This window comes from Setaria viridis, chromosome 6, assembly GCF_005286985.2.
Source record: "Setaria viridis chromosome 6, Setaria_viridis_v4.0, whole genome shotgun sequence".
NCBI lineage: Eukaryota > Viridiplantae > Streptophyta > Magnoliopsida > Poales > Poaceae > Setaria > Setaria viridis.
This window is the reverse complement of record NC_048268.2, coordinates 6,192,467-6,204,314: the sequence shown is the minus strand read 5'-3', so window position 1 is coordinate 6,204,314 and position 11,848 is coordinate 6,192,467. Positions and strand designations below refer to the sequence as shown.

General features: G+C 45.8%; 1 pseudogene; it reads right to left on the bottom strand.

The window, feature by feature from the left end:
* On the bottom strand, positions 1–11,818 carry LOC117861684 ((E)-beta-caryophyllene synthase-like; annotated as a pseudogene).
* Between the last annotated feature and the right edge of the window lie 30 nt (positions 11,819–11,848).

Genomic DNA, 11,848 nt, shown 5'->3' with positions numbered 1-11,848 from the left:
TCAGTGTATTAGGTTCACATATAGTGAATCCAATGTGTCTTTGATGCTGTATGATTCGGTGTATCCATCGACATCTTTGCATAAAAACTTCATTGTGCGTGCCAGACTGACGACCCTACCCAGAAGAGCCATTGGTTGTGCTTGCGCTAAGCACTCTTCAGTGATGTCCATCCATGCTTCCTCAATCAGTTCTGTAAGCTTTTCAGTGGCCTGCTCTATTGTGATGCCATGCTCTTTCGGGCAAGCTTGGACCGTAGATACCATATTCTTGGAGGCGGCTTCTCGCTTCAAAAAAGAATAAGTGAAAAGTTAGGAACAGTTCTATTGCTAAGTTTATTATTTATTTTCTTCTAGAAAATATATAGAATTAAGTAGTACCTTGCAAGACATGCAATAATGCAAACGGCTCGGATAATTTTCGGATAGGTAAAAGCCTACTCAATAGCTTCCGTAGTTGCCACATCTCCCATTGAAATGAACCCTGGCTGGCCAAGTGTATACAACCACTACTACGTGCTGAAACTCTTAGATATTCTTCAACGGTGCCTGGCACATACTTCTTCTCACGCCATTCTACCTCAGCATGATAGCATTTGGCCATGTCGATTATCTAAATACATACAACAAAATTTGCTCACAACATTATTTTTGCAGCTGCATATCCATAATTATGCACTCACTATGTAACACCCTAGAACAGCAGCAACATAAATACTACAGGCACAACTACTACACGCATAACACTACACTACAACTACTACAGCACACACATAAAAAACATAAAAAAACAGCAACAAAGATAAATAAACAACACACGGAAGCAACTTAGATCATCTAGATAGAATATCTTACAAACTGCCAAATATGAGACTAAAAGTAAAGCAAAAGACTGCACAACCAAATATTTTTATTACAACACATGTGTCCAAAATATATATATGAAGAAGTGTGTACACAAGTGCTGCTAATCTTCATCCAACCAAGCACCCTCCAAACTCAAGAACATATGGAGGGGAAAAAGCGTATGAGGTTTATGGAAAACCTTAGCAAGCAAACTGCTTCAACCAAATCATTTAAATCACAATATATTAAGCATCAATTTAAGAGTCATTATTATAAAGAAGCACCACATAACTTCGGGTAGTAGGATAAATAAATACTTCACAATAACACTTCATAATGAAATGCGAATGGTGCAATGCAATGCATGACTTCACTGCTACCCACACATCCCCAAGGAAGGTGGTGAGGGCTGCAACCACATTGCTATATCTCAATGTGCGTTGCTGTATTAGTACTTACTGTGCCAATCCAGCTACGGTTTCTTCATATGCATAAACAACATAAGAATACGAATGCAAGATTGCAATGCATGAACTTCATATACTTCAAATTCATAACTTCAAAAGTAAACCCTCAATTGGAACAAGATACTTCAATATAAAGAAAAATTTCAGATTTATCTTGCTAGTGTGAGGTACTGAAATTAAATGGAGGCAATTCAAACAACAAAGTTAAAGTATGTAGACCACATCGCTACATTTATTCGCCTTTATTGAAGACCAAGAATGTGAGCTAAGCATGATCTGAAGCTGCACCACCTATTCACAAATGCAACTGAGCACCAACACAAACACACAAGCATAAACAACATAATTCAAAGCGTTCCTACGCTCGAACCCGACATTCTCAAAAAATACACACAAATCTAGTCATGACAACAACCCTGTTGCCTCTCTTTTTTATATCTTTTAATTCTGATGGCTAAAATTCCATCTTGTGCCATATGAAAGATAACTTCATAAATTACAACTTTCTAGTGATCCATAAATAGAGGAAAAATCACAAACATAGGTTAATCTTGAGATGAACCTCAAATTGAAAATCTGACAACAACAAAATGATCCTAATAAAATAGGTATATCTGGAGCTCCAAAATTCATATGAAGATACACTTAACCAATTGGAAATCTTATTATTAGGAAATATATATGTGCATTAGGAAGTATTTATTCTTTCCATGTACACTTGATTGTATTTCTGGTACTCCAAGCCATATTGGCTATATAATAGAGGTCACCCTCCCTCATTAGGGTGTGTGGTGTTTCCCCGTATTCTACTTCTCTACATGGTATCACGAGACCGGAATCAATCTAATCCGGGACTCTCCTTCCGCTCCACTCCTCCTTCCCGGTGCGGCTAAACCCTAGGCGCCCACCTACGTGGCGGCACTTTTTCCCCCTCCTGCGCGGGCGCCACACCCTCTTCCTCCCATGGCCACCGACTCCACCGTCAACTCCTCCCTGTCGGGCAGCAGCCTCCTGACCTCTGGCGACACCACTGCCCCTTGTGGCAGCTCTGGCACCCCTGTGCTGCCTCCTTGTCCGCCTCCTGGAGCTGGCGGTGGCCTGCCTCTTCATCAGGCACCCGACGCTCCTCCTGCCGGCGATGCGCCCGACAACTGTGGTGGCTTCCTCCTGTACCTGGCGCCACCACCCGTCGTCCACCCCTATGCCACCATCTCCATCAAGTCTCACATCCCCATGACGTTGACGATGAAGTCCTCCGCCTACTCCAAGTAGGCGTCCTTCTTCAAGTCTATGTGCGGCAAGTTCGGCCTCAAGTCGCACATCGACGACACGGTGGCACCTTATCCCCAGGACCCCGACTGGGATCAAGTAAATTGCTGCATTCGCTCCTGGTTCTTTATCTCCGTCGATGACTCCATCCGCAACCTCGCCATGACCAATGATGACCAGACCGCCCGGATCTCTGGGTCGGCATCGAGGGACTCTTCCGCGCCAACAAGCAGTCCTGGGCGATCTTCCTCAGTCACGACTTCCACTCCATGACGCAGAGCGACTCCTCCATCACCGAGTATTGCCAGCACATGAAGACCCTCACCGATTCCCTCCGCGGCGTCGGCCATCCCATTCAGGACTCTCAGCTTGTCCTGAATCTCCTGCGCTGCCTCAACCCATGCTACTCCAACACTACCAATGACATCGCCAACTCCACCACCGGGTTTCCCAGCTTTGCCCAGGCCCGTGATGTGCTGGCCTTGAAGAAGCTTCGCCTCGCCAATAAGGAGAAGGTCTCCACCTCCACCACCCTACTCGCCGTGACCCGCTCGTCGTCTTCCTCCTCTATCTGTCTGGGTGGGTGCCGCTCCTCCTCTGGTTCGGTCCAGGGCAGCAGCAGCGGTGATGCCTTCAACCAGAAGAAGGGTAGCGGCAGCGGCGGCAAGAAGAAGTGGAATGGGAAGGGCGGTGGCGGCCGGTTCCAGTAGCCTACTTATGGTAGATAGTAGGCTGGACAGCCACGCCCCTTCAGTCTGTGGTTCTGCTTCAGTCCAGGGACTGGACCCTACGACGCACAGCAGTAGGTCGGCGGCTATGGATCTGGTGGCGGGGACGGTTGGTGCACCTCTGGACCTGGACTCCTAGGATCGTGCCCCTAGGCACACACGGCATACACTCCTCTCCAAGAGCCTGTCCCGGCACCCCCGGTGGCTTCGATGTGGGATCAAGCTAGTGTGGTTATTACCCTCAAGTAGATGGCCCTGCAGAACGATAGCTGGGTGGTTGACTCCGGTGCCTCCAACTACATGGCATCGTCTGATGGTATACTTCACTCTCGCCTACCTCCCTCTCATTTTTTGATCACCGTAGGCATCGGTCAGACACTTCCTAATACATGCCGTGGCAACTCCACCCTATCCACCCCGACTTCACAGTTCCACCTAAATAATGTCCTCATTGCTCCTTCTTTAGTCCGTAACCTGATTTCTGTTCGTCAGTTTACTAGGGACAATAACTGCACTATAGAATTTGATGCTCTTGGTTTTTCTATCAAGGACATCCAGACCAGATGCGTGATTCTTCGGTGCAATAGTGCCGGCGATCCTTACACCATCCCACCCGTCGCTAGCCTAGCAGCTCCTCACGCCAGCCTCGCCACCTCCTCCAGCTTGTGGCATCTTCGTCTTGGTCATCCGGGTCCCACCGCCATCAACACTCTTAGACTTAATTCCTCCATAGCTTGTAATAAAGGGACTCATACTTTATTTCATTCATGTCAGTTGGGCAAACATGTGCGGTTATCTTTTTCTAGTTCCCGCTCTCGTAGCACTACTCCTTTCCAAATTATTCATTGTGATGTCTGGACGTCTCCTATTGCTAGCGTTTTTGGTTACCGCTACTATCTAGTCGTTTTAGATGACTACTCTCATTTGTGCTGGACCTTTCCCCTAGTCCACAAGTCTGACGTGTCCACACACATTGTTAATTTCTGTGTGCATACCACTACATAGTTCGGTCTGCCTGTCTGGAGTCTTCAGGCTGATAATGGCACCGAGTTCGTCAACAGGACCCTCGCGTCCTTCTTGGCTTCGTGGGGCACTCACTTGCGCCTTTTGTGTCCATATACATCTCCACAGAATGGAAAATCCAAACATGTCCTCTGCACTCTTAATAATGTGACTCGCACCTTGCTGATTCACTCTTCTATGGACGCCTCATAATGGGCTGAGGCGCTCACCACCGCCACCTATCTTCTGAATAGGCGCCCCTGCTTCGCCATCCAGAATGATATTCCCTACCACCTCCTATATTCCCAGCCTCCCGAATATTCTCACTTGCGTGTATTCGGTTGTCTTTGCTATCCTAACCTTTCAGCCACGGCACGCCACAAACTTGCTCCTTGCTCCATAGCATGTGTCTTCCTTGGTTATCCCTCTTCTCACAAGGGGTACCGCTGCCTTGACTTGCCCACCTGTCAAATAATTATTTCTCACCATGTTGCCTTCGATGAGTCTGTTTTTCCCTTCTCCTCCCACCCCACCCCTTGTCACATCTCGACATACTATTGTTGAGTCCCTCAGGTCCTCCTGCTCCCACCTCGGTTGCTCCATCCTCGAATGTTGAGCAGCCGCGGCCCTCACCGGTTGTTTTGTAGGAGCTCACACTGATGATGACCCCACCACACTGGTGCGCGAACTGGCCGTGTACCAGGATCCTTCGGCGGATGGGACACCACCCTCCTCCTCGCCCGCCGGATCGACCAGCATGTCCGTAGGCACGGTCCCCTTGAGCGTCGCCCCTGCTCCCTCCCTCGGGGGCCCCCAGCCGGCTCTTCCACCTTCCGCTGACCTGGCACCCGCCGGCCCACTGGTGGCGCCCCTACCCCACCACTACACCCGGTGACGCCTTGCACCTCTAGCACCCCCGTTGCCCGCTGCACCCGCCCCGACGCCTCCTGCGCCCTCTGCGCCCCTATCATTTGCCCTGGTGCTCGCGACCTTGGCGCCTGACCTGGCGTCCCTAGCATTCGCGGCCCTGGTGCCCCCTGCACCTACCCTGGAGCCACCTTTTGCTCCACTGCGCCCTGTCACTCGGCCTATGACTGGGGCCATCCAGCGGGTGCACTATCGGGGCTTGACGGCCACGACTCCTTCTTCACCTTCTCCGCTCTCAGCGAACTACCGCAGTGCTTTGGCTGATGCCAACTAGCGCGCTGCCATGGTCAACGAGTTCCAAGCCCTCCTCGACAACGACACCTGGCACCTCGTCCCGTGGCCGCTCGGCGCCAATGTCATATCGGGCAAGTGGATCTTCCGGCATAAGTTCCATACCGATGGGTCCCTTGCCCCGCACAAGGCGTGCTGGGTGGTTCATGGCTTCTCCCAACACCATGGCATCAACTACGATGAGACCTTCAGCCCGGTTGTCAAACCGGTGACCATACGGACCGTCCTAAGTATCGCCACTTCTCGTGCTTGGCCGATCCATCAGCTGGACGTGAAGAATGCGTTTCTTCACGGGCACCTCGTGGAGACTGTCTACTGCTAGCATCCTCTAGACTTCATCGACCCCGCCACCCCAGACCACGTTTGTCTCCTGCAGAAGTCCTTATGGCCTGAGGTAGGCCCCGAGGGCTTGGTACCAGCGGTTCGCCTCCTTTCTTCAACAGCTCAGTTTCGTCACATCCACCTCTGACACCTCCCTCTTTGTAAAGAGGGCCCGAGCATCGCCTACCTGCTGCTCTATGTTGACGACATTATCCTCACCGCCTTGTCCTCGACTCTCCTCCAGCACATCATGGGGCGTTTCCACTTCGAGTTCACTATGACAGACCTTGGCGATCTTCACCACTTCCTCGGCATCTCCGTCACGTGTTCCTCCCAGGGCTTGTTCGTCTCCTAGCGACAGCACGCCCTGGACCTTCTTCAGCGTGCTGGCATGGCTGAGTGTAACTCTACAGTGACTCCTGTTGACACTCATGCCAAGATCTTAGCACACGACGATGCCAAGTTCAAGGACGGCTCTAAGTATAGGAGCCTTGCTGTGGCTCTTCAGTACCTCACTCTGACTCGACATGCCCTGGTGTATGCAGTTCAGTAGGTGTGCCTCTTCATGCATAACCCGCGCGAGCCCCACCTTGCCCCGATCAAGCGCATCCTGCGCTATGTGAAGGGCACGCTCTCCTCTGGGCTTCACATCGGCACTGACTTTGTTCAGTCTCTGACTGCCTACTCCGACGCCGACTGGGCTAGCTACTCGGACTCTCGACACTCCACCTTCGGATTCTGCGTCCACCTCGGTGACAACCTGGTGTCTTGGTCCTCCAAGTGCCAGACCACGGTGTCTCGTTCCAGTGCTGAGGCGGAGTATAGGGCTGTGGCCCATGCTGTGATGGAGTGTTGCTGGCCTCGCCAACTTCTTCAAGAGCTTCATGTCTTGCTTGCTTCATCCACTATTGTCTACTGTGACAACGTGAGTGCTGTCTACATTACAACCAACCCGGTGCAGCATCGGCGCACGAAGCGCATTGAGATTGACATCCACTTTGTTCGTGAGAAGGTGGCATTGGGTGAGGTCCGGATCCTCCATGTGCCGTCCTCTCACCAATTCGCGGACATCATGACAAAGGGCCTGCCGACTCCTTTGTTCACTGAGTTTATGTCCAGTTTTTGCGTCCGTGATCCTCCCGCTTCGACTACGGGCGGGTATTAGGAAGTATATATGTGTATTAGGAAGTATTTATTCTTTCCATGTACACTTGATTGTATTCCTTGTACTCCAAGCCATATTGGCTATATAATAGAGGTCACCCCCCTCATTAGGGTGCGTGGTGTTTCCCCATATTTACTTCTCTACACTTATGAAATTGCTTACAACTTCTTTATTCATCCAAAGATCTAATTCTTTCATTTGGGTTGCCTAAACTTTAGGTGAACAGATTCTGCCTAGAATTATGAGACTGAAAAACTGATAGAATCCGATTGTGGTGTTGATTATGGCTATGGAAAGCTCTGCAAATCTTCTACAATTCATATACAAGTTTTATATTTTTTTGAAGCCATTAAGAGGGTGTAAAACATCTATTACTGAAAACTGCACAGATTGACTACACGCTGAAATAGTGACGAGGGCAAAACTTTACCCTACCCCTTAACGGCGTTGAGTGCTGCTACAGGCACGTGCTAGAATATCTAAAACCTTAGGGAAAACATATATTACAGCGGGGGCATGTCTCACCTAGGATTTCCCCTTGTCATTAACTTAGGGTTTCCGCTTGAAAACAGTAAGGACAACGACAGCGATCCCAATGACGACACTCGGTCGTTTTCCTCTCCCTAGAGACGAACGTCACAGCAGCCCTGTCAATTGCATCTAAACTTCATCACACATGGCGGCACCACCTTGAACAGCGAGGAAAGACAATCAATTGGGAAAAATGGAGAGAAATGAAGCCCAACCAATATTTGGAGAGGAACGGTGATGACAGACGGCAGCGTACCCTAATTTCCTTCTTTTCTCTTGTTCTCCCTCTCTCCCTCCTGTAGAGCACGACAAGGGAAGGTGGCGGTGCATGGGGTAGGAGATGTAGGGACTTTGACGGTTTGGAAAAGAAGTGGGGTCATGGTGGAAAGGGAAAAGGAAGAAAAAAAAGAACTCTAACAACTAGATGGAACCCGGCAACTGTAGCCGCGACAACTGTAGCACCTATGGGTGAAAAATTCCGCATCCATAAATTCATGACGAACTCCAAATGATACATATGAGTGATCAAACGGAATGAATATGACGAGCTCTACGCAACCATGGCCTCAGTTTATCCATACAAGCGACGAATCTAAAAGTCAACTTCCACCTACCATCTTTACGTATTCCAACATACAAAGCGTATTTTAACCTTTGCGCATTTTGAGTGTTACACGCTAGATGGAACCAACATGTCCACATTTAAAAAAATTAAGGTAATACATTATTTTATTTATGCCCCTCCCACCATAATTTTTCTCCTATGGTAATACAAATTTTGTTTCTACAGTTAAAACTTATTGTTTTGATAAGATTAGAGAATCCATACCAATCATTTTACCAACTTGGCATGCTTGTTCTTTTGAAGTTTCAGTTCTCCTCGATACTCCCTCCGTTCCAAATTGTAGGTAAGTATATTTATATATAAGATCCTTAGGTATGCTGGGCATTGCCCTGATGCTTCTTCATCCCACCTGCAATTTCCATCAACTGTGATTTTCTTACAAGTATTAAGAAATAGAACTAATAGATATGATATGCAAATAGCTACAATTTATTGTGTATCATAAAAAAATTAATTAATGGCCTTTGAGACTGCAAATTCGTAGTACGGACAAGATAGCTGCAAACCACAAGTAGTTTGAGATAATGTTAGTTATAATATTCTTAGTATATGTCCTTGCAGTCTTACGAACTATTTTAACTTGGTTCCTTTCCTAAATACACGGTACTATATGATAAGAGCTTGGTTTTTGGCACATTTTGATGTCGAAAGGGCATATTTTTATGATCATAGTAGCTAAAATAATGTCCATTATTTACATCGAGTGACTATAAAATTTTGTATATAAATGTGGTTAGGAGTAACAATGAATAAAACATGCCCCATCTTCATAACATGTTATAAATAAAGTCCGAATTGGTATAACATATTATGATATTTGCACAAAGAGTATCAGAAAAAGAAATAATGAAGAGAATATATGTCTGCTACTGTATAAGAAGCATGTTGAATTTGAATAAGAAGTTATGAAAACCTTTGCAATGCTGTAGCAAAGATGCCACCTTCTTCTGTGGTTCATACAAGTCATCCAGTATAGACACGATCATAAACAATTGCGTTAGCATTTTTTGTGAATATGAATACTGGGGTTTAAAGAGCAACCCGAGCATCCAAAAATACATCTCCACCATCGTATCTCGTGCATACTTAGATGTGCTTGCATGAGTTTGGAACTCTATCCACCACCTGTAGTTATATACAATATGTGTTTTATTAGCACATTTATAGAGATATACAGTGGAAGTACTCATTACAATATCAGTTTTTAGTTAGTGACTGTGCTTACAATGTAAGATCTTTTAGATCCTCATAGTATAGAGTTAGTAAAATTTTGCAAACTCCAATATTGCATCATTATGAACATTATGTTTTTCGTATATTGAGAGATATTGTCTTGCTTCTACTCTGTTGAGTCTCCTAAAAAGAGGTATTTTCAACGCATATTTCACTTCTTCTTTCAACTCCGGCTCCAAATTTTCTACATTGCATTGAAGTTAACTCTTGGTGAGAGTGACAATATTGTCAAGTATTTCTTCCCCATGCACTCTAAGTTGTGAATCATACAGTCTCAACAAACATCTTGCATCATTGCTTACAACATTTCCTCTGTCATCTCTGAACTTCAGAAATACGTCTGCAACATCAACAAATTTAGGCATCTAATTACATTAGCCAAAATTATAAACTATGAAGCAAATAAGGTATAATGATGGAATAGTATAATTCAAGGTGCTGTATGGATAGTTTCCTCTGTTCTAGACACTATATGGAGTCCCACAAGATTCTGAAAGTATAAAAGACACCATCTTTATTATTTTGATTAGATGCCGTAGGCTCAAATTTTTTTGTAGTGTCATTTAAAGCTTTGGATACGGAAATACAAGGTAGTTAAGAATAATTTGTTTGGAATCTTACCGGAAGAAATACGATATCCATGCTTCCTGAGCACATAGAACTGAAGGGACGTTGTAGGAAGATCAAGATCTCTGTCCCCAGCTTCAGAGACATTGCGCAGCTGTTCATGGATCTCCTTCGTATAGTGATGATCCAATCCCAATTGTTCTAATGTATCGATAAATTCTAGCTTATCATACAAATCAAATGAATCGGTATCCAGTAACGTTGTCTTCACCTCCTCGTTCTTGAGTTTGGCTTTGTCCTTCATCAGTGCACACTGCAAGGAAGGTGTATCTATGTAGTTTGGCAAAGCATATTTATATGTAGCTGATGTTTTATATGCCCCTTTCAGTGAGGGTATTTGATCTATTTTTAAACCCAACCCTTTCTTCTATGTGATGACCTAAATTGAATGCGCAATATTCTTCAGCCTGGTCATTGTACCTATTTCGTCGCGAATGTATCTTTTAAATGGAACGGAAAAAGAAAAGTTATACATCTTTTTACTGGTATATATATACTATATTGTGCCACACTAGGGATTATCCAAAACAAACTCTGTTTTTTAGCAAAAGAAAATTCCTTTGAGGGGGAGAGAAGATGCACTTATAGATCATAATAACTAAAACATACTTGTATTGGAGGACATGGGATGTGATGAAGAAAGAAATCACCCCACAAGGTAGGGTGCGTGATGCTCGTCTTCTTCCTGAGAAGCTCACGGAACCTCCATCTTTCTCCTTGGTTCCTAGGGCTTTTTACAACCTTGGTGGCACCTTCCCTGCCCTTGTATATATAGCCACCATAGTCATACATCATCACATCAATGTCCACTTGAGTGTTGATAACAGAAGTTGCTCCTCCTTTTCAGAAAAAAAGACTTTACTGAAGTTCAATTCGCTCCAAGGCTTCCACTCGGATGGGTTCAATGGCCTAGGGGTACTATTTTTGTAATCGTATGTCACATCAAATTGAAAGGAAATGGCTTTTCTGTGACATACTGACATTTCACACATGATAAATGTGATGTATGACTACATTATTAGCTATTTTTAAAAAAGCAATTTCCTTTTATATGGGTACATACACCTCTAGTAGTAACTAGAACCATAAACATGCAAAGACACACACATCAATACCTATAGGAGACTGGACAAGTAGATCTTAAGATTGACGGTTTGATCCTTAATGTGATGTAATACACCAGCCAAATATCCTCTAATAAGAGTGGTTGTTGGCCCATGTGATCAATTGTGGTTGTAGTTGGTGGGTTTAGTACCACCTTGGAAGTTTAAAAGGGTGAAGACCAGCTTATAATGCTTGTCATTCCAAACGTAGCATCTTCAGCTTAATCTTTTTACATGAAGTGAGGACAAAAGTGTAACAGAGGTGCTATGCACATACGGACCCGTGCCACATGAGGAGCTAGGTCATAAACAAATTTTGGAGCTGGGTGTTACATATGCAAGAGGTACAACCGTCTCCATTAACAAATAACGACCCAAGCTATACTTGTTGGTCCTATCATTCCATTTTTATCGACAAGTTTAATTAGTAGAACAGAGCCCATTGTGTAGAGAGAACTTGATGGTGTACCTAAGGACTTGCTGGTACCTGAAGAGTAGGTGTATGACATATTGGCATCTATGATGAAACCAGCACCGCCGTCCACAGGTTCAAGAACTGCTAGGAGATGGATCTATGTTTTGGTACAAACATGAAGACATAGGCATAGAACATTTGTATTGCGTGCCCCCGCCGCCCGCCCCGCCTCCGCCTCTACCCAGCCGTCCCGCCCCGTCCCGCCCCCCATCACCCCTCCGGCCTTCCGCCTTCGCCAGTT